Genomic DNA, 22026 nt, shown 5'->3' with positions numbered 1-22026 from the left:
CGTCCCCACAGGTCTCTCACCCACATCTGTATCAACTAGCAACAACCAAAAAACCAAGTGCAGATTTTTCATGTCTCTTGGCTCCATGTGCCTTCTCCAGGTCTCCTCCTGTCTCTCCATCCTGCTTCCTTCCTTCCTCAGTCTCCTCTGCAGCTTCTCCTCCCAACTCAGCTCCACCCTCCTTGGGTGGGCCAGAGAACCAGGAACCCCCCTTTTCCTGGGGACCACCCTGTTACAAAGTGACTCTTATTTACCCATCTAGTAGGCAGGCCTATGCCATCCACTGAAGGGGAAATGGATCAGAAGCTGAAAGTAGCATAATGATATTTCGTGCCTCAAAGAGAAAAAGAGTCTGCGTGAAGGGAGGAGGTACTCCTGAAAAGAATGAGGCACTCTTGAGGCTTATCCTAGAGAATTGAGTAATATTAGATGCTTCTTCTTATTGTTTCACAGACTGTAAAGAGGGAACATTTGAAGGGCAGTGGGCTTTCATGAAAGGCCCTTTGGTAACACAGAAGTAATAGATGCATGGGCCACTCGTGCCTATTAGAGATCATAGTTCCTCAGGGGTGAAAAAACAGTCAGGAATCAATGAAGCACCCACTCGAAGCTGGGAAACTACTGTGAAAGATTTGGTTTTAGAGAGAGCAAAAAAACAGTGGAAACAGTAGTTCACATCGGAGTTTGCAGGAAAGAGATAAGAATGGCACAATGGGAACTAAATTGATACTCTCTGATGGGATTAAGTAGAACAAGCAGGGCTTTCGGAAACAAAAGGATAAGATGGAGGAATTGAGCAATTCATATATAAGACAGCATGAGATTAGCAATGACTGAAAAATGGACGAAAAGCCTGAACTACTTTGAGATCAATCTTTGGAAAGAACAAGATAAGAAAATAAATCCTTGACAGTTTGAACAAGCTGAAGGTTTGGCAGGAATTGGTATAGACCAAATCAACACAAGCCAACTGATTGATTTGCTTTGTTTGTTCTGTGACCTTCTCATCCATACAATTAATTGCTTTTGTCTATGCTTTTTAGATGTTTGCATGCAGCACTACTCTTTTATTCATGTATTCACTAAGCATTAATAAAAACCTGTTGTGTGCCTAGAACTAAAATAGAAACTAGGAGCACTTTAACAAAAAGGAATTGAAGGCACTATTTTCCTGCCCTTCTGGACGTTATAATCCTGTTTTGGAGACAGAATTTCAGTTACTAAACACCTCGAAAATCATGGTGATACAGAAATGTTGGTAGCTGGCCCTGAATAATTGATCATGTCTAATACTATAGTCTCTAGGGAAATGGACTCTGAATTGTAGATTTATAGGCAAAGGAATCATTGTGATTTGGAGCTCATCTGAGAGGTGGATCCTAATCTGGGCCTGGGTGGTTGGAAGGGCAGCAGAGGAAAGCAATAGGTACAGATGCTGCAGCAGGAAATGCACAGGGTGCAATTGGTAGCAGTACTAGAATGGTCTGATTGGAGTCTAAGGTTATTGTTGGGCAGATAGGTTGGGTTGTGAATGTGGAGACTCCCGAACATATTTGTTTTAATTCTTTTTTAAAAAAGATTTATTTATTTATACATACAAGAGCTGGGGTATACGCCAGAGATGTGGGGGGTGAGAGGATTCACCAGAGACAGAGCGGGGAACAGAACAGGCAGACTGACTGAAACACACTGCTGAGGGGAGCAGCGGGCAAGTCAGGAGAGGTCTGCTGCACCTTGTGTGTTGTTCCCTGGCGGGCCGGGGATTGAACCTGTGCTGCAGAGGCTGCACATTGCTTCATAGTGCGGTGCTTAACTCCTTGCGCCACCAGAAAGGCCCTGGTTTTAATTCTTAAGGTCTTTGGAGTAGAACAATGACATGATTGTTTTTATATCCTTCTTCGGTCATATAACAGCATAGCATATTCATTTCATAAACAAGGTAGCCTCTGGGGAAAAAAAGCATTTTAAGTTGAAACAAATAAGACTAAGGTATGAAGGGCTATTTTCCAGACTTTTGTCTTCCGGGGTTCGTGTGGCCATTTAGAGCCTAAAAGTAATTTTCTCAGTTTGAAAGAATTAGGGTGATGCTTTCCCTCACCTAAGTGTGCTACTTTGGTATTTCTATACCGAGGTGAAATCTCATGACAAAAGAATCTTTTCATATAACAAAGTGATTTTCAAGGTCTGTGGACAGTCACCATATGGTTATAACAAACTGCACAATAACCTTCAGTTCGGGAGCATTCTTCTCCCACATCATAGGAGAGAACTTTTAGGAAAGTGAATAGCAGTATCTGGGAGCACAGGTTTTAAAAGTCATCCATATGTGGGATTGGAATATAACTGCATCACTTCTAAGATGAGTCAATTTATGTAAGTTTCTTCAACTCTATGAGCCTCAGTTTCTTCATCTATAGAATGGAGAGAAACATTTATACCTCATAGGGTTTAGGGTTAAATAACATCTTGCATGCAAAGCCATTAGCAGAGAGTCTCTGGGACAATAGGTAGCATTCAAGAGTGCCAAGGTCTGTCAAAAGTGTTGTTGAGTGTTTTGATTGCACACAGCATCAAAGTTGGCAAAATGGGGTAGTTTATCGTCGCTACATGACTTTTGGAGCTAAGCTGCCTTGATTTGAACACTATTTCTGCTTTGTGACCTTGGGTAATAACTTAACCTTTCTATGCCTGAATCTTCTTATCTGCTAAATGAGGACAATAACAGTAACTATGTCATCCAACTATGAGAATTAAATAAGAAAAATACATGAAAAAAAGTGCTAGAATATTGCCTGGTAGGAAGCAAATCTCAATAAATGTTAGCCACTATCATTTGTAAACACTATGCCAAAGGTTTTATATGCTTCACCTTATTTAGTGCTCAGATGCTCTATGAAAAGGTGGGTATTATTATTATCCCCATTTCATAGAAGAGGAAATTGAGGCTTAGAAAAATTCTAGTTTGTAATGTGCCTAAGATTACATCACTAGCAAATAACTCAAGTCTTCTGTCGACTCTAAAGCACTTTAAGCCTCATAACCACATTTCCATAGTAAGGTTTGATTCTCATAAGAGAAGTGCAGATATGGTATATGAGGGCCAAACTGGAGAGGTGGGAAACTGGACTGGAGGAGAGGGCAAATGTGATGTTTGAGACATTGACTTTGTGTGGCTGGGGTAACTTGCAGAAGAGGATGTCTTGCTATTTTTTGTGTTCCCTTTAGAAAGAAGCAGTCTGTTCCAAGTCCATGCTTAAAGCATTTGCAGTGTTTAATTAAAAAAACTTGGGCAGTATTTTAAAATAGCAATAACAGAAACGTCTGCCTTAAAGGGCAAAAAGCTAATGATGAGAAGTTGTAAAATGAAGAGCAAACCTTCTGACTGTGAAAGGTCATGAATGCCAAATATATACAATATTAAGGCTCAAAGAAAAAGCAAGGTTAGGAACACCAAAGAACAGAGGCAGGTGGGATTGAAAAAAATCTCATAGGTCACATTCACAGCTGCGGAGCAGAAGTCAAGATGTTATTTAACCCTAAACCCTATGAGGTATAAATGTTTCTCTCCATTCTATAGATGAAGAAACTGAGGCTCATAGAGTTGAAGAAACTTACATAAATTGACTCATCTTAGAAGTCAAGCACCAGCAGGAAGGGAGGATCTTAGGGTCTTAGCCACTTGACACTCTTTGGTTAGGGTACTCCTTTCTATAGGATTACAGATTAATTCCTGTTTTTCTGCTTTTCTTTCAGAATGCTTGCAATCTGAAATTCTACTTTTTGAGAGTCACTTCTTTAGCTTTAGAAATTTTCCTTTAATGAAATATCAGCAGCTCTAATAGTGGGATAAAAACCATAACTAATAGAGCACATATCATGACTCTCTTCTAAGTGCTATATGTACGTTAACTCATTTAATCCACACAATAATCATATGAAAAGGATCCTATTATTATCCCTATTTTATAGATGAGAAAAAAGGTACAGAGTAACTGGTATTTATCCTGCAATTGTCACAATAGACTCTTTTAACAGTATCTTCTCTGGGAGGTAACTCAACCTGGTTCTTAAGAGCACCAGCTATAGAGGTAAACAAACTGCACTTCAGGTGTAGGCTCTGAGATTTCCTTCCCATAACCTTATGTAAGTTACTTAAATTATTTGTTCTTTAGTAATCCTGGCAAAATTAGAAAACTAGTACCAATCTTACAGGATTGTTGGAAGAAAAAGTGAAATAATCACTTACAAAGTAAACACTCAATTCATTCGACTGTTATTCCCACTGGGGAGCTTTTAGGATCCTCAGTAGTTCATTTTTGAGCCTGACTCACTGGCCACTCTTTCCTTTTCTGTTTGTCTTCAGAAGGTCTCCAAGGTCTTCATTCATTTATCCCTATAGATTTTCTCTTCCCTACATTTGGCTTCCAATTTAAAGAAAGGGGACATTTATTCAAACCAGACAACCTTCTGACAGCCTCAACTATATTCTTTGCTAAAAATGTGTCAGGAAATCCAATCATTTTGCTCAGGGGCAAAACTGAAAGGAAACACGAACAAGAAATTGATGTTGAAAAGGCACCAAAATGGCAGTACCTGTTCTCTTAATGAAGCCTTTCCCAAAGTGTGGTCTGTGGAATATTTGTGTCGTGAGATGCTCCTGGAGAAAAAGGTTTTACATTGTCAAAATAATGGGAAATAGAGCATTCTGTATCTGTCTCCATCTTAGAAATATAAGCTCCATTCTCTTCTATTAAAAATCTATATTTTTCAGTAAGGAAATTTGTTTAACACTGTCTTATCCAGCACTTGAAATCATTTGACCTCAGAATTCCTATTGTCTTAATTGGACATTACCTTGATGTAATGGTCATCTGCAAGTATGATTCCAGATAAACTCAGTGAAAAGCAAAGGAAAATAGATGGATATATACTAATACACAGGATGGGGGGCTGCCGATACAACTCATCTTTTCATTAAATTGTTTGTTTTTAGATAATTGACATTTATTGAATGACATTTATTGAATGTTAGGTACTGTTCCATTACATATATTTAACACATTCCTACTTGTGTTTTGTGTTGGGGAAATGAGTAAAATAATCAGTTCACAAAACAAATATTTGTTTTTGTTTCATAAATCAATGTATTGAGTGCATTAAGTTTTATCAATAATTTATAATTGTCCTGGTAGAGTTTATAAATAAGGAAATAAATAATCAAGATGCTGGTAGATGGAATACATGCATCTAATCTTATTACAAGAGTTTCTCTGATTCCCTAGGTCCAGTGGTAAAGTCAAGGGGCACTGTATCAAAACTAGGAACATGGAGTGAATCTAGGCATACTGATGTCAGAAACCTCCTACCTTCTTCCCTTACTCAACTTTTAGAGTGTTGGCAGCCAGATCTTTGCTCTGCAAGCAAGAGATTAGAATTATACACCCTGGGAAATCTAACCAGTTTAGGAAGAAAAACCTAAAGATATGGACATTGGAGAGTTCAAACCTCATGAAATGTCTCTAAACTACAATAAAAGGATTCTTTTTAGAAACGTGAGGCCTACGGAATAAATAGAAAAGGTAGAAAGACAATAATATTAAAGATGGAAAGAAAATAGATCAAAATTAACTGAATTAGCAAATCAGAGAAAGAAGAATTATAGACTAGTGGGGGGAAGCTGAGAGTCAATGTGTTTTACTCTGCAGAATCATCAAAAGGTTCACAATTGGCAGTCAGAGCTTTACCATGTACTTCTGGAACTGGGCAGAAAGTGGAAGCTATTAAATGAAGCTTGATGGAAAACTGCTTAATAGATCCCTAGACACACTCCTTCAACTCCATACTTCTAGGTGACTGCCCCTAATTTGTCTTACCAGAAACCTAGAGATGTATTCTCTAGAGTTGATAAAACAGAGGGTATATCGACTGTAGGATACTGTGAGCAGCTGACAGCTTCACTATTATAAGGAACATGGGATTATATGAAGTGAACCCTGAAAACTCCCAGGCTTTTCCTCCCTCTGGGTCTGTTCAGAAAAATATTCAAAAGTTAGAAATAAACTTAGAAGAGTGCAGCATCCCCATTGGATGTCATACGAAGTACTGTTTAACAGGCTCACTTAAGGATGATTTAATTATCTAGGGAAACACACCAATGTTTGACATTGCTATTTATAATAAAGAATCAGACTCTGAATTTATGTTATCTCGTAGAGTCTACCCAGTAGAGATATGAGTAATTTTTGTTCAGTAGAAAAATTAAAGACAAAATTTATTGGTTTTCATTGCTTTGTATAACTAATCTAGCAATTTTATTCTAAAATTTCTTCTTAAATACCTATAATATCGTCCAGTTCCTCAAAATGTTCTTTGAATCTGTTTGACCCTAGATTTGTATAAGACTCATGTTTTTAATTTTTTGAACATTTTACTCTGGCTGTTTCTGACATGTTGGAAGTCAGAGCTATACCTTAGGCAGGAAAATGAAAGTATTCCCTAAGAAATTTGACCAGCCAAAAAGGAAACACCTGACATCCACTTTCCCCACAAATGAATTTAGGACAACCACACATTGTATCATACAAAACAGGACTTTAAAAAATAGTCTTGTAACTTTTTTATTGAAGTAACATTGGTTTACAACAAACATATTATTTAGGGGAATACCCGCCTCCGAAGTAGCCATAAACCTCCACTGTAAACCATTCGACCTCTTCCCTTTTTTGTTTCCCAAACTCTCCCCTTCTAGTAGCCTCAATTCTGCAGTCATATTTGTGGGATTTGTTTTGAATTAGCTTTATCTTTTCCTTTGTTTTATTTCTTTACATTCACAGGTGAGTGAAGTCATTCAATATTTGCCTATCTCCTTCTTGTGCATTTCACTAAGCATAATCTCCAGTTCCATCCAAATGTGAAGATTTCATCTCTTTTTATAGCTGAGTTTTATAGCTGGATTCCATTGTATATCTATATAACATCTTTTTAATCCATTCATCTGTATCTGAGCACTTAGGTTTTCTCTATACCAGGGCTATTGTAAATAGTGCTACAGTGAACATAGGAGAACGTATATTCCTTTGAATTAGTGTTTTCCCATTTTGGGGAAGATATCTAAGTGGAATCGCTGGGTTGTATGGTTGATCTATTTTTAATATTTTGATAAACCTCCATACAGTTTTCCACAGGGGCTAGACCAATCTTCGTTCCCACCAACAGTGTAAGAGGGTTCCTTTTTCTCCACATCCTTGACAGAAATAGAAATAGTTAAAGGCAACTTGGAGGAAACAGTCTATACAAAGAAAAAATATTACCTGGATTCAAATCCTAGCTTTTTCATTTACTGCTTGTATGACTGTAAGTTGCTTCGACCTCCCTGATCCTTAGCTTCATCAACTGTAACATAGTATATATCATGAAAAAGCAGAATCCAAAGGTACTGGGAGAAATTTTGCATTCTCCCTAAACCTCCTCTGCCCAATATCTTATACAGTGGTAACAGTCAATAAACCTGTCCTTTGTCCATGTGAAATTCAAAGGTCAGCAGGCAAAGTTCTTTAGACTATGAAAAGCCAAAGCATCATTCTGTGTCCTTGAGTGGTTGTGAGTAACCCAAAGGAATCTCTACCTGGGTCAGGCTGTAATCGTTATTTCTTCTTTTTTTTCTTTTTTAAAAAGATTGATTTATTTATGCATACAAGAGCTGGGATACAGGCCAAAGGTGTGGGGGGATGAGAGGATTCACCAGAGACACAGTGTGGAGCAGAACAGGCAGACTGACTGAAATACACTGCTGAGGGGAGCAGTGGGCAAGTCAGGAGAGGTCTGCTGCGCCAAGTGGGTTGCTCCCTGGCCGGGGATCGAAGTCATGCTGCAGAGGCTGCGGACCCCTTCATAGGTTGTGTCTTAACCCCTTGTGCCACCAGGGAGGCCCTGTAATCATTATTTAATGGGAAAAACACCACTTCCTTTTTTCCCAAGTGCATGACTCACAAGCACTTGGTTTCCAGGTCTCTGACTTCTCTCCTCACACTGTTTTGTTCCTGACAGCTTATTGTGTCTCTGGCACAAAAGAGGCATATTGTCCCAGGTGTTGTCAACCAAGCATGTTTCAGTTGCCCACTCTGATCAGGAAACATGCCAGAGCATTAGTTCTTAACTGTTGAAAATTAATCTGACACTTGTGCACTCTTAGATGGAGACAAATGGACCCTGAATAATTTGGAGAACATTTTCTCAAAGTTTTCAACATATTCCAAGGCTCCTGATTTTTCATTGCTCCTGTAGCCTAAGACAAAGAAGCTAAATGACCAATATTGATGCTTCCAATCCTCTAAAATAATGGCTTCGTGTATGTGCCATGCGATCAGAATGTATTTGCTTATCAAAGTTGAAAATATATTTGGGGGAGCTTGTGTATTCGGATGTGCCTCCAGCTGGGTTTCTGACACTGAATAATGAGCAGCGGTTCAGCTTCTCCTAAGTTGTATCAGATGTTCTGTAGTTAAAAGGAGGGATGGACAAACACAGGAAGCAAACTAAATGAAGGCCAAAGATAATCTAGTATTAACAGTGATGCAGGCCTAGGTCTTAATATTAATGGAATTTCCATTAACAGATTTTTAAAGCAACTCTAATAGGTTCTTAATAGTTTTCTTCTTAATAGAATCTTTAAGCAAGTCTAAATATGAACCTTAATAAACATTGGTCGGGCACATTTCAATAGATAGGTCCTTCCTAAATATGACTCATCCTTAGAAGATGCAGGAGAATGTTGCTTTCTAAGGGTGGGTTTCATTTTGTTATGTAAGGATATTTGCCTCTTTTTTTTTTTTTTTAAAAAAAAAAAGATATTTATGCGTACAAGAGCTAGGATACAGGCTAGAGGTGTGGGACGTGAGCCGATTCACCAGAGACAGAGTGGGGAGCAGAACAGGCACATGACTGAAAATACTGCTGAGGGGAGCAGCGGGTATGACAGGAGAGGTCTGCCACACCATGTGGGTCAGCTCCCTGGCCAGGGATTGAACTCACATTGCAGTGGCTGCAGATAGCTTCATAGTGCTGCATCTTAACGTGTTGCACCACCAGGGAGGCCCATATTTGCCTCTTTTTTAACCCAGTCTCCTGTCAAATCAGGACAAACATGCTAGAAGTGGACATTTAATAACCAAGGGAGAAAAGGGGAATGCTAAAGGAAAACAATTAAGGGAGAAAAATATCCATTATATTGTTCTTTAATATATTTGATGCCAAGACCCAGTTCTGGGTTTTCTACTTTTTTCACTATATATTACTTTCTAGTTTACCTCATCCTCATCCAATCTCATGGCTTTAAATACCATCTCTGTGCTTATGACTCTCAAATTTCATTCTTTTTTTTTTTTTAATCTATGCAAGCACTGAGTACAGTCAGAAGCGCGGGAGGGTGAGAGAACTCACCAGAGACAGAGCTGGGAGCAGAACAGGCAGACTGACGAACACACTGCTGAGGGGAGCAGCGGGTGGGCAGGAGAGGTCTGCGTGCCATGTGGGACCCTCACCAGTGGCCGGGTATCGAACTGGCGCTGCAGAGGCTGCAGGCAGCTTCGCAGCCCAGCGCTCAACTACTGTGCCACCAAGGGAGGCCCTCAAATTTCATTCTTTTAAAATTTATTTTCTTAAGGACTGATCACAAAAATCTGCAAAGAGCTGATGAGACTCAACACAAACAAAGAAAATAATCCAGTCAAAAAATGGGCACAAGAGCTAAAAAGAAACTTCTCTGAAGAGGAAATGCAAATGGCCAACAGGCATATGAAAAAATGTTCAACATCACTTGCAATCAGGGAAATGCAAATCAAAACTACCATGAGATACCATCTTACACCAGTGAGAATGGCACATATTAAAAAAACTAGCAACAACAAATGTTGGCGAGGGTGTGGAGAAAAAGGAACTCTCCTGCACTGTTGGTGGGAGTGCAAACTGGTCCAACCACTATGGAGAGCTGTGTGGAGATTTCTGGACCTACTAAACATAGAGCTTCCATATGATCCAGCAATTCCACTCCTAGGTATTTACCCAAAGGACACAGAAACATCAATTCCAAAGAACACCTGCACCCCTATGTTTATAGCAGCACTATTCACAATAGCTAAGCTTTGGAAACAGCCCAAATGCCCAAAAATAGATGACTGGATCAAGAAGATGTACATATATACCAAGGAATATTACTCAGCATTCAAAAAAGATAAACACATGCAATTTGCAGCAACATGGATGGCGCTGGAAGGGATCATGCTCAGCGAAATAAGCCAGAAAGAAAAAGAAAAATACCGGATGGTCTCACTCATAGCAGGAATCTAGAAAACTTAAATAAGGGACCAGGAAAATGAATAACTATAAGAAAGTGAAAATCAGAATCAACAAAAAAACTATGAACCAGAGATACTTTTTGGGGTGGGGGCGGGAGGGGAGGGATTGGGGTCAGAATGGGGGTTTGCAATTGTATGGGGGAATATAAAAATAACATTTATTATTTTTTAAAAAATTAAAAATAAAATTTATTTTCTTATATCATTGTTCATTTTTGTACAGTATTTGATTTTTCCCAAAGGTTTAGTCCCCGTAGTTCTTCCACCACCATAGCATCCATGAACCATCACCACAGTCCCTTGTGCTCCTCCCTTCTCTGTTTTGACCCCTCTCCCTCCTGTTCCCCTGCTGTGTGCAGGGGATCAATAGTTTGCTGCAAGTTTCATTTTTTTTAAACCTTTGTTCAGTTTCCCTACATTGCTCCTATAAGTGAAATCATTTGCTATTTCTCTCTTTCCTGCTGACTTATTTCACTGAGCATAATCCTTTCAAATTTCTATCTCAGCTTGATCTGAACCCTAGACTCCATTATACAGTTGCCTATTGCATGCACATCTCAACTTGTATGTCCCCAAATCACCTCAAAATGTAAACTCATTGACTTCCTCCACTCTGCTTCTAACTACTAGGTCTCGAACACTATTCTAAGTGCTAGAGATGGAGCATTGAACAGGCTTCTTACTTCTGGTGTTTACATTTTATTGGTAGGGAGTAATAAAAAAACAAATAATTTTAATAGGTGGGTATATATATATATATATATATAAACATATATATATTCAATATATTGAAGCAAAATGAAGTGGATAGAGGAGCTGAAGAGTGACAGGGAAGCTTCTGTCTTTGATAGGGACACCAATTACAGAAGACACGAATGAATAGAAGGAATGAGCCATACAGATATCCAGGAGAATATTTACATGATGGAAACAGCAAGTGCAAGTACCCTGAGGTGAGAATATGCTTGATATGTTTGAGAAAGAAGATAATGACTAGAGAGCCATGGGAAGAAAAGTTTTAGGAAACAGAGTCAGAGAGGTCATCAGGAGCCAGATCATATATAGGTTTGCAACCATGATAAAAATTTGATTTTTGTTCGAAGTATGATGAAAAGTCATTCTAGGGTTCTGAGCAGAAAAGTGACAGTTTGGTTTAGGTTTTAAAAAATTTTCTGGGGGCCTCCCTGGTGGTGTAAGGGGTTAAGACACAACCTATGAAGCTGTCTGTAGCCTCTGCGGCACGAGTTCGATCCCCGGGCCAGGGAGCAACCCACATGGCGTGGCAGACCTCTCCTGTCTCACCCACTGCTCCCCTCAGCAGTGTATTTCAGTCAGTCTGCCTGTTCTGCTCCCGGCTCTGTCTCTGGTGAATCCTCTCACCCCCCCACACCTCTGGCCTGTACCCCAGTTCTTGTATGCATAAATAAATCTTTAAAAAATATATAATAATATTTTTTCTGGTGTGGTGATGAGAATAGACTGTAAGGAGCTAGAGTGGAAGCAGGGAAACCAGTCAGGATGCCACCACAAAAATCCAGGGTGGTGCTGATGGTGGCTTGGACTGGAATGATAGCAGTGGATATAGTAAGTAATGGTTAGATGCAGTATGTATTTTGCAGGTAGAGTCGATGGAATTGACTTTCTAAGGGAATGGCACCGCCACTTGCCACCCAATTTATAAACTGGAAACCTAGGAGTCTTTCTTGACTTTTACTTTACCTGTACATTGCTAGAGTCTGTTGATTCTACTCAGGTGGAGACAAGATAAATAAGCATTTCTGGCAGAAAGAGCAGCATGTTATATGAAGTAAGATAGAAGATCAAATAGATAACAGTATCAAGAAAACAAATTTGAAGAAAAGGAATCTGGTATTAAATAGCACAACATAGAATGATCTCTGACTCCTCCCTCAATCTGAATAATGTTAACCTCATTTCATGCACCCAAGTTGCTTGTTATATTCCATCATGGTGTTACAGGGCAAGGAGAGGGGCACTCCAGACCCCGCAAACCTGCTTGCTCTAAATAGATCTGCCATCTGCCGCATCAACACAAAACATGAGACTTTAATGGGAAGGAACTTTCATACAATTAGGAAACAATACAGGAAAGGCAAAGAACATAGTTTCTAAATCAAGCACCCAAAGTTACCTGTCCCCTCATGGGTAAAAGTCCACCCAAGGCGCAGGTGGTTGAACGCGGTGCTGTGGGGCTGTCTGCAGCCTCTGCAGCACTGGTTCGATCCCGGCCGGCCGGCGAGGGTCCTACATGGCATGGCAGACCTCTCTTGTCGTGCCCGCTGCTCCCCTCAGCAGTGTATTTCAGTCAGTCTGCCCGTTCTGCTCCCCGCTCTGTCTCTGGTGAATCCTCTCACCCTGCCGCACATCTGGCCTGTACCCCAGCTCTTGTGTAAATAAATAAATAAAAATTTAAAAAAAAGTCCACCCAAGCAGGATTGGCCCAGAACAAGGTCCCAAAGCCTGTCACAAGTCTAAAGCATCTTCTAGTGGGGACCCACAGAAAAGGATCAGAAACCACCAGACAAGTCTGGAGGGAAAAGAGCAAAATCAAAATCAAGACAAAAACCGCCATGGTCACCTCCCCACAGGTCTCTCACCCACATCTGTGTCACCCAGTCCATGACCGAAAGCCAAGCGCAGTTTCTTCACGTGTCTCTCTGCTCCATGTGCCTCCTCCAGGTCTCCTCTGTCTCTCCATCCTGCTTCCTTCCTCAGTCTCCTCCGAAGTTTCTTCTCTCCCTGCTCAGCTCCACCCTCCTTTGGGTGGGGCAGGAAACCTGGAACCTCCCCCTTTCCTGGGGACCACCCTGTTACAATGGTACTTATCACAAGTTGTAGGTATATATATATATATATATATATATATATATATATATATATATATATATATATAATATATATATTTAAATATATATATATATTTAATGTTGTGTCAGGCAACACCACATTGATAAAGAAACGGGAGTCATGGAGCAGGCTACATAATGCAGGATGCTGCTGAAGAGCAAGATCCTGGCCTTTTCATCTGGTAGAAAATTATACAGTATCAGTTGTGAGAGGAAGGAGGACAAAGAGAAAAGGGAGGGGTAAAACTAGAAAATGCGCTCCCTCATCAAGTATCAGGGGGTGTGAGTCAGCCCTCCAGGCACTTCTCATCTGCTTGAATGACTTGATATTGTAATTGAGATCAAGCTCTGATCCCCAGCCATAGTTTTCAGTCTTATCAACAAGGCTTTCCACTGATCAGCTTCTGGGACCCTTGTCATACACTGGTCCTCAGCACCCCGGGCATTCCTGGTCGTACCTGGTGATGCATAGCCTTCCCAGAGTGATCAAGCTTTAAGCTCTTGGTTGATTTGAAAGGCGCCTTGTAAAGTTTGGCTCTGACAGATTGACTGGGCAGTTCTGACCTTGTATAGGAATGTGGAACTGCAGGTAACAAAACAGTGGCCAAACAGGCCGTTTAGGATTAGCAGACCCACAATTTAATGTCTGTCTACCTCACTGGGCTATAAGCTTAGATGAAAACAGGGACCAAGTCTTACTTATCTTTGTATCTCTAGTGCCTAGAATAGTAGTAGTACCTGGCTCATAGAAAGTGCTCAATATTTGATGAATGAATAAATGAGTAAAAGAATATAAATATAAAAAGGTTTTTACAAAAAGCATGCTGATAATCTTCTATATGTGATCTGGAACACAATAAAGTATGAGATAGACATAAGAAAATGTCTTGACCAAAATTTTCTCAAATCCTGGAATGCTTTCGAGTAATAGCATCTCATTTCTTAAATGCAGCAAACAAGAGACTTCTAGGTACTGGATGTAAAATAGGTGTGTTCCCACATGAACTAACTGTCTTTAAGTTGCCTTCTAGAATTACAGGATTCTGAGAAGTATAATTTACAAACTGTAACAGGGTGGTCCCCAGAAAAGGGGGAGGTTCCCTGCCCCTCCCAAGGGAGGGTGGAGCTGAGCAGGAAGAGGAGAAGCTGCAGAAGAGACTGAGGAAAGAAGCAGGATGGAGCCAGGAGACCTGGAGGAGGCGCGTGGAGCCTAGAGACACGTGAAGAAACTGCGCTTGTCTTTTGGTCGTGGACTGGGTGACACAGATGTGGGTGAGACCCGTGGGGAGGTGACAATGGCAGCTTTTATCTTGATGTTGATTTTGCTCTTTTCCTTCTGGGCTTGTCTGATTGTTTCTGACCCTTTGCTGTGGGTCCCCACTGGAAGGTGCTTTAGACTCATGGCAGGCTTTGGGGCCTCGCTCTGGGCCAATCCCATTTGGATGGACTTTTACCCACGAGGGGACGGGTAACTTTGGGTGCTTCACTTAGAAACTAGACTCTTTGCCTTACCTGTATTGTTTCCTAGTTTTATTAAAGTTCCTTCCCATTAAAGTCTCCTATGTTTTGTGTTGATGCGGCGGATGGCAGAACCCATTTAGAATAGGCAGGTTTGTGGGGTTTGGGCTGCCCCTCTCCCTGTCCTATAACAAAACCACTAATCTTGGGAGTATTCATTGATTTCTTAATTTGATGAAAATATATTGAATACTTCCTCTGTGCTAGGTATTGTATTACATGTATGCACTCAGCATGGATTCACACTTGTTATTCTCAAGAGGCCTGCATATTAATAGGGGCCTTCACTTCAGAACTATAAATGCTTTAAGTGAACATCCTTTCTTGCCCCCAGGACTAGGCCCCAACATCTTTCGGACTAACAACAAATTGGCCCATGTGCCTGTCAAGGTTCTCTGAGAAACAGATACCAAGATGAGATTAAATGTCCAAGAGAGAAGGGGGGGGGCAGTAAAGACTTGGAGATCTAACAGGTGACAATTTAAGTCCGATCTCAAGTAAAGGAGAGAGAATGAGTCCTGTGAAATATCCTAGGCCACTGAGCTGTCTAAAGGTTTTGTAAGTTAGCCATCAGAGGAGTCCTATGTTTCCCAGGAGTGGACTTCTTTAAAATTCCCTGCCATACTTAGTTGGGATGGCCTGTGCATAGTATGACTTGGGAGCAAGTGCTGTGATGGATTTCAGAGCATGGCAGCTGGGGCCCTTGTTCAGTTATGCTCATTGCAGTTAAGAGGGTCTATAAGTCTCATTCTCATGGTTGCCATGGCCCACGATGAAGTTATGATGACTATGCAGACCACAAATTTTGACTTGAAGGTTGTATCATGAATAGTTTCCCAGGGAGAACATTAGAAGTTCACTTTTATAGAAAACAACCAAAAGAAATGGCACAGTATATGAAATTGATTACTAGGTTGTTAGTGGGAGAAACACTCAAGCTTAACCCTTCTGGCTTATGTATTTGCTGAATCTATGCAAACATGTGCTTACAGTTTCATTGTAGAGATGTTTGTTTTTATTGACTTTATAAAGAAAGTGCTAATTTGATAAAGGGCATTGCCATAGTCGGGACTGGTTTGTAACGTTTCCCTTCAAGTTTTCTCATATATAGCCTTCCAAACCTCAAGCCTCAATTAGATAGCTTCTAGTAAATCCATAGCAATGACTTCAAGGGAGAATGGGGTTCTGTTTTCTTTATTTTCCTTTCAGTCTGTTCCAATCAGGGTATGCTAGATTATGATGCAGTAAGAAATGACCTAAAAATTTATGGTGGCTTGAATTGGCAGAAATTTATTTTCCCTCATACTCATTGCATATTACCTGGGACATTTCTCCATGCCATCCTAATTCTGGGTGCTGTAATAGGGTGGTCCCCTGGAAAAAGGGAGTTCCAGTTTCCCTGCCCTACCCAAGGGAGGGTGGAGCTGAGCAGAGAGAAGAGAAGCTGGAGAAGAGAGTGGGAAGGAAGGAGGAATGATGGGGAGCCAGAAGGAGCCCTGGAGGAGGCACATGGAGCAGAGAGACATGTGAAGAAACTGCGCTTGCTTTTTGGTCCTTGAATGGTTGAAACAGATGTGGGTGAGAGCCCAGTGGGGATGTTAACAATGGCAGCTTTTATGCTGGCCTTGCCCCTTCTGACCCTTTTCTATGGGTCCCACCAGAAAGTCCTTAGACATGTGGCAGGCTTTCAGGTCTCAGTGGCCCTGCTTTGGGCCAATCCTGTTTGGCCCACAAGGGCATGGGTGACTTCGGTGCTTGATTTAGAAATTTTATTTTTTCCCTTTTCTATATTGCACACTATGTTAAAATTCCTTTCCATTGGAGGTCTTATGCACTAGAATATGTTTTGTCTTGATGCGGTGGATGGCAAAACCTACTTAGAGTGGGCAGGTTTGGGGGTTCTGGGGTGCCCCTTACCCTGCTCTGTGTCAGAACTAGCCTAACAGAATAGCCACCTCTGTAACATTGGGACTTATTGCTATATAGGCAAAATGCCTGGTAGCCAAGCGTTCAGTAACTCTTAAAAGTTTTTGCCCAGAGGTGACATGTGTCTCATTACACTGACTCAAATAAGTCAAATGTCCAAGCCCTGACCTCAAGGGTGTGCTTAGTTTTATCCTTCTGCAGAGAGGTGATCCTTATATAAGTGAACACTAATAAAGAGAGTGCAGTTCCAGGCTTGACAGTCTTGTCTGTAACCCTGGTAGCTAGAAACATATTTGGCACATTGATGGTGCTCAGTAAAGATGTGTTGAATGAATGAATAAAACTTCAACCTGAAAGTGCAGGACCCTTCAAGCCCTTAACATCCCCTCACTGCACCTCTATCACCCAGCCTGGTAAGTACAAAAGGAGAGAGGCATAAGGTAGTAAATGATGAGAGACCTGATAAGTCCCGGGCAAGAAAACCTTTTGGTGAGTTAACATTGAGAGAACTGGTGCTCTTTTGCCTGAGGGATGATTTTTCTAGGCTTGATTCAAACAATGCCATCCAAGTCAGTGAATGTTAAAGTCAACTTCGTTGAAATAAAAAACTGGATTTTACAGTGGAGGAAGCAGGATCTAAAAGTTTGATGAGACATGCATTCCGCTTTGGAAGTTTATAGTGCTATTAGGAATACAGGACATATTACAATAAAAACAATTAGAATAAACACTGGAAAGAACTTTGACTCAGAGCCAGATAAATTTGGGTTTGTATCCTGGATCTATCACTTTGTTTTGTATGACCTTGAACATGTGTCTTAATCTTCCTGATTAATCACAGAGCTTTTGTCACTGGGTTATTGTATATAATTTAAAGAACTTAAGATATTTGCCCCCAAACTTTATGGCTATTACATGGTATAGAGTCACTCTGACTTCCAGTCTAAATAACATTTCTGTCATTATGTTTTCAGTAGGATAGCTCGGTGACAGCAAGATTTTGTGGGAATAGGGCCCAGATGGGAACATTTTGCATAAGGAAGAAAGAGGCAGGAGCCACCTGAGTGGATGTTTCCCAGAGAGAACGGGTTTGGAATAGGGCCCTAAGTATCCCAGAGGCAGCTTGAGGGTCTTGGAAATGGAATAGGTCCCCAAGTAGGTAGCAGGATGTAGAAAGCCTGGGGAGAGAGAACCACAGACCAACATTTCCTTCCTCTCAGTTTGACCAGTGCCAGTTTGAACAAGATGAGAGTTGGTCTTGTTCCTTATGTGCATTATGTAAAGAGGATTTGAGCCAAATTCATGAACACAGATAAGTGTGCATGCACATGTGTGCGTGCATACACTACACAACAATGGGGTGGGGGGAGTTAAGGGAAATAGTGATGTTTGGGCTTGTTTTCAACAGAAACACTGACATCTAAAAACAGGGTCCATAGATCAATATGAAACATCACAAAGCATGAGCCAGACTAAACATCATTCACCCTGCACGCTTGACCCAATTAGATACTCCCTAGTTGCACCAACCATCTCTTCCTCCTTTTCCCTTCTGCCTTCCCTCCCTAAGAGCTAGACTGCCTCCACCCCCTATGTCTTCTACACTCACCAGTTGCAGCAGGGTGATATCTGGAGAAATTGAATTCATTAGGATTTTTATGGATAATTATAGTTGCAATATGCCTAGAGTCATTTTATTAAAGCAGTTATGAGGTAATTAATCTTGTCAATAACCTCTGGAATGAATGTGCATTTTTTGATTTTCTCCACGTTTTTTGCCTCTGTTCAAGTCTCTGAAATTATCCAAATGTTTTTGTCGCTTCTGATCCTCCCATCTGCCCTCCAGAGCTAAAAGCCAACCATGGGCCCCGACCAGAATAATTTTCTCAGTTAAGGAAGGAGATATAGGACCAAAGACCTTTAGTTGACCTTTGCTGCATTTTTTAAATGTTCTTTTCTATTTAAGAATGAAAATCTACCTGTGGACCAGCATCTTTCTTTAACCCCTTCCCCTCAAATTTGGAGAACTAATAGTGCTACTGGATAATGACTAGCAGTGCAAGGGCCTCTCTGAAGTAGTTCCCTGAATCGATTACCCATGTGCCTCTCCATTCCCAAGAAAACCTGATAAGCAAAAGTCTGAATATACAGTACCATGAAATTTGAGTGCTTGTCATGATAATTAACAAAAGATGATTCCTTGCCCAGAGGTTTCCTTTAAATAGCATTTGATATAGGATCTAATTTACAAAGCAAATTAAATGAAAAATTTCAATGAACTAGGAATTTTAGAAAATGCTAGTTTTCTGAACTCAGAACCTAACTACACTTTAGGAATTTTAATTAACCTGTGAACCAACCCCAAGACTTTCCCATTAAATGTATAGCGCAAAATAGCTCAATCATATATATGTACTATATATATTCTACTCAGTATATTCTACTTGCTCTCTATATTCTACTCAATATATATTTATATTTATAATATAAATATAAATATTATTATATTATGTATATTATTATATTATGTATAATATATATGTTTTCTATATAATATATATTTTACACACATATATATAAATTTTGAAATGAGGGCCATACTAGATATTTATAAATAAAGGCCAAACCATTCTTTTAGCAGAAGCAACTGCTCATAGACTCATTGACTCTCAGTCCTTGAGTTATAACTAACTTCTCAACAACACATCTAGTGTGTAGAGGGACCTTTGCTCTTCCTACTGTGCTTGTGAAAGCTTCTGTCCTAAGAATTGCTAATGGCAATGTTGACAGCCCACAAAGAATCAAAGAACAAGCCAATATGGACCTCTGGCAGCACTTTGATCTTTTTCTTCTTATGACTCCTATTCTCTTTAACTTAAAAGTAATGCTGGGATGGTTATTATTCTCCATGTGGGCAAGATTACTGGAGAAATAGAGGTGATAAGCTGTCCCCTCTGTTAGGCGTACTTTCATCTTTTCATTGCTGACTGAGTCAGAGGTTTCCATTAAGAGTCCCTGTCTGAAAGCATGCATTCCACTGATAGATGTATATTCTTCATAGCCCCAATTTTTTCTTGTGTGTTATTTCTACTCTTTAACTTCCAATCTATAAAACAGGGGATCCGTTATCCATTCAGTTTCTTAAATGAACCATACATTTCCAGTGAGAATTTTGGAATCATGATTTTCTGTCAATATTATCTGATAATAACTGCTGATAACTTTGATAATCTTTGTATATGTTTATTGAAGTAACATTGCATTATAACATTATATAAGCTTCAGGAATTCATTATATACCATATGACTGATAGAAATGGTGTTTGTCTTTTTCTGTCTGACTTATTTCAGTAAGCATAATTCCCTCTAAGCTCATCCATGTTGTTGCAAATAGAAGGATTTCATCCTTTTTGTAGCTGAACAGTATTCCATTGTGTATATATAACACATATTCTTTATATTTTCATCAATTGATGGGTATTTAGATTGTTTTCAGTTCTTGGCTATTGTAAATAGTACTGCAATAAACATGGGTCACATAATAGCTCTTCTAACTAGTTTTCTTTTTTTTTTTTGGGGGGGGGGAGAGGTAAATACCCAGAAGTGGGATAGCTGGATTGTATAGATTTTCTATTTTTAATTTTTTAAACAATATCCATATTGCTTCCCACAAAGATTGCACCAATTTATACTCCCACAAACGGTATAATTTTGATAATATAAGCAATAAGAATGGGTTAATGGTCTTGATGCAATCACCTAAACAAGAGGCCAACTGGTAGAATTATTCCTACCTTAGGAGACAGAACAAAGAGAGTCGCAATGGGTTTTAATTAAAATTAATTTCCTTTCTGGCATTAAAAGAAGTCTAATTAACTAAAAGTACAATCAATTCTGATCTACAATATTTTGTGGTCACAAAACAGTTAATGAATTTACATTGCTTAAAGACAGCCTTCCATTTTACAACATGGAATTAGTACCCACAGTGAAGTTAGTGGCTGTTCACAATATTGGACAGTAAGCTGAATTGTCATTTGGCCAAACTCCCTAACTCTACCAGTTTGAGCAGTTTGTAGGTTTTCACACTCAAAAATAAGTTTCCATTTATATCACCCAATTGCTTAGGTCTAGAACTGATGGATATGTACATAATAGCAAAAGATAATATTCAGAAAACTTCCCTGTGACTGCTCTTTGTAAATAAAACATGTCTAGAAATGGTTCTTCATTTCTGGGGAGGGTGGAGGGAACTTTGTCCACTTTAGGAATGAGATGAAAGCTATTAGTTCTCTCCAGAGAAATACATATATGCACACATTTGGCAGGTAGTTATAGGAATCACACTGATCTTGCAAATTCTGGTCTAGGTAGATCTTGTACTGATTGTTCAATGTGTAAGTCTAAACAACTCTGGGACCCACAGCACAGGCAGGAATTTGGGAGATGAGGACAGAGGATCCAATGTGTTCAGGGTGTCCCAGGGATACTTGAAGCTACTAACCATTTGATCCCCCTAAATTTTCTCTATTACTATGTAGTTTGATACCTCACATTACTTTCAACCCCAGTACTTGGACTCTGCTTTAATATTCTAGGAATATATAGCATGATCTTTGCAATTTACCTGGTATTTTTTTTTATATGACCAACATCCTAGGTAGTTCATTTCATTAATAATTAGCAAGCTCAATACCAGGTCTGACTGGTGATGGCCTCTTTTGATGCTCTCATGCACATACTAATAGACTCATCATCATGTACCAGCAAGGGCAGGAAAAGACCAGTCTTTGAGGAAACCCTGTTTTGTCTATGATAATTAGCTATTTCTACAAATACATTCTCATAATTCACCTTTACAACACATTTTCTCTTTGTCTTCAATAGCTTCTGCCCTCTAAAGCTAAGGGTATTTGAATTACAGTAAGTCCATGAGTTTCAGTATGTCTATGTTTCACTACAGAAGGTTTTTTTGGAAGTGACATAAGTATTGCTTGCTCTTTGAAGATGACTTTATTGCTACTAAGTGCATCTAAAATGATTTTTGACCTCTAAGAGCTCTTGAATTAAATATATCCATGTAAAAGCTGGTATGTCTTTCATCTCACTTCTCACTCTCCTGCTACTCAGACCTCTATCTGATATTATTGCCCTTTCTCTCCTTAGCTCCCAAGATACCTGGGCAATTTGGCACTTCCCATGAGGTTAGTTCTTTATGCTCACATGAAGTATAGATACTCTGCTTCTCTTCTCTTCACATGTTGACCTCAATGGATTCAATAAGCCCTTGTCTTCAAAGTATCAAATCAAGTGCATCACGGGTCCTCACTGCCAGTGCAAATCAAGGTACACAGTGGCAACCC

At 39.8% G+C, this 22026-nt stretch overlaps 1 protein-coding gene across 1 annotated transcript in view; it reads left to right on the top strand.

Moving 5' to 3' along the window:
* RTL4 (retrotransposon Gag like 4) overlaps positions 1-22026 on the top strand; it is a 165535-nt gene that overhangs the window by 31016 nt on the left and 112493 nt on the right. The window contains 2 exon segments of the mRNA XM_054695609.1: positions 11204-11305; positions 21830-21867. The gene's annotated coding sequence lies outside the window, so the exon portion shown is untranslated.

Source organism: Talpa occidentalis, unplaced genomic scaffold (assembly GCF_014898055.3).
Source record: "Talpa occidentalis isolate TD23 unplaced genomic scaffold, MPIMG_talOcc4v2.1 talOcc4.15, whole genome shotgun sequence".
NCBI classification, from domain to species: domain Eukaryota; kingdom Metazoa; phylum Chordata; class Mammalia; order Eulipotyphla; family Talpidae; genus Talpa; species Talpa occidentalis.
The sequence above is the reverse complement of the archived record's forward strand: the minus strand, read 5'-3'. Positions and strand labels throughout refer to the sequence as shown.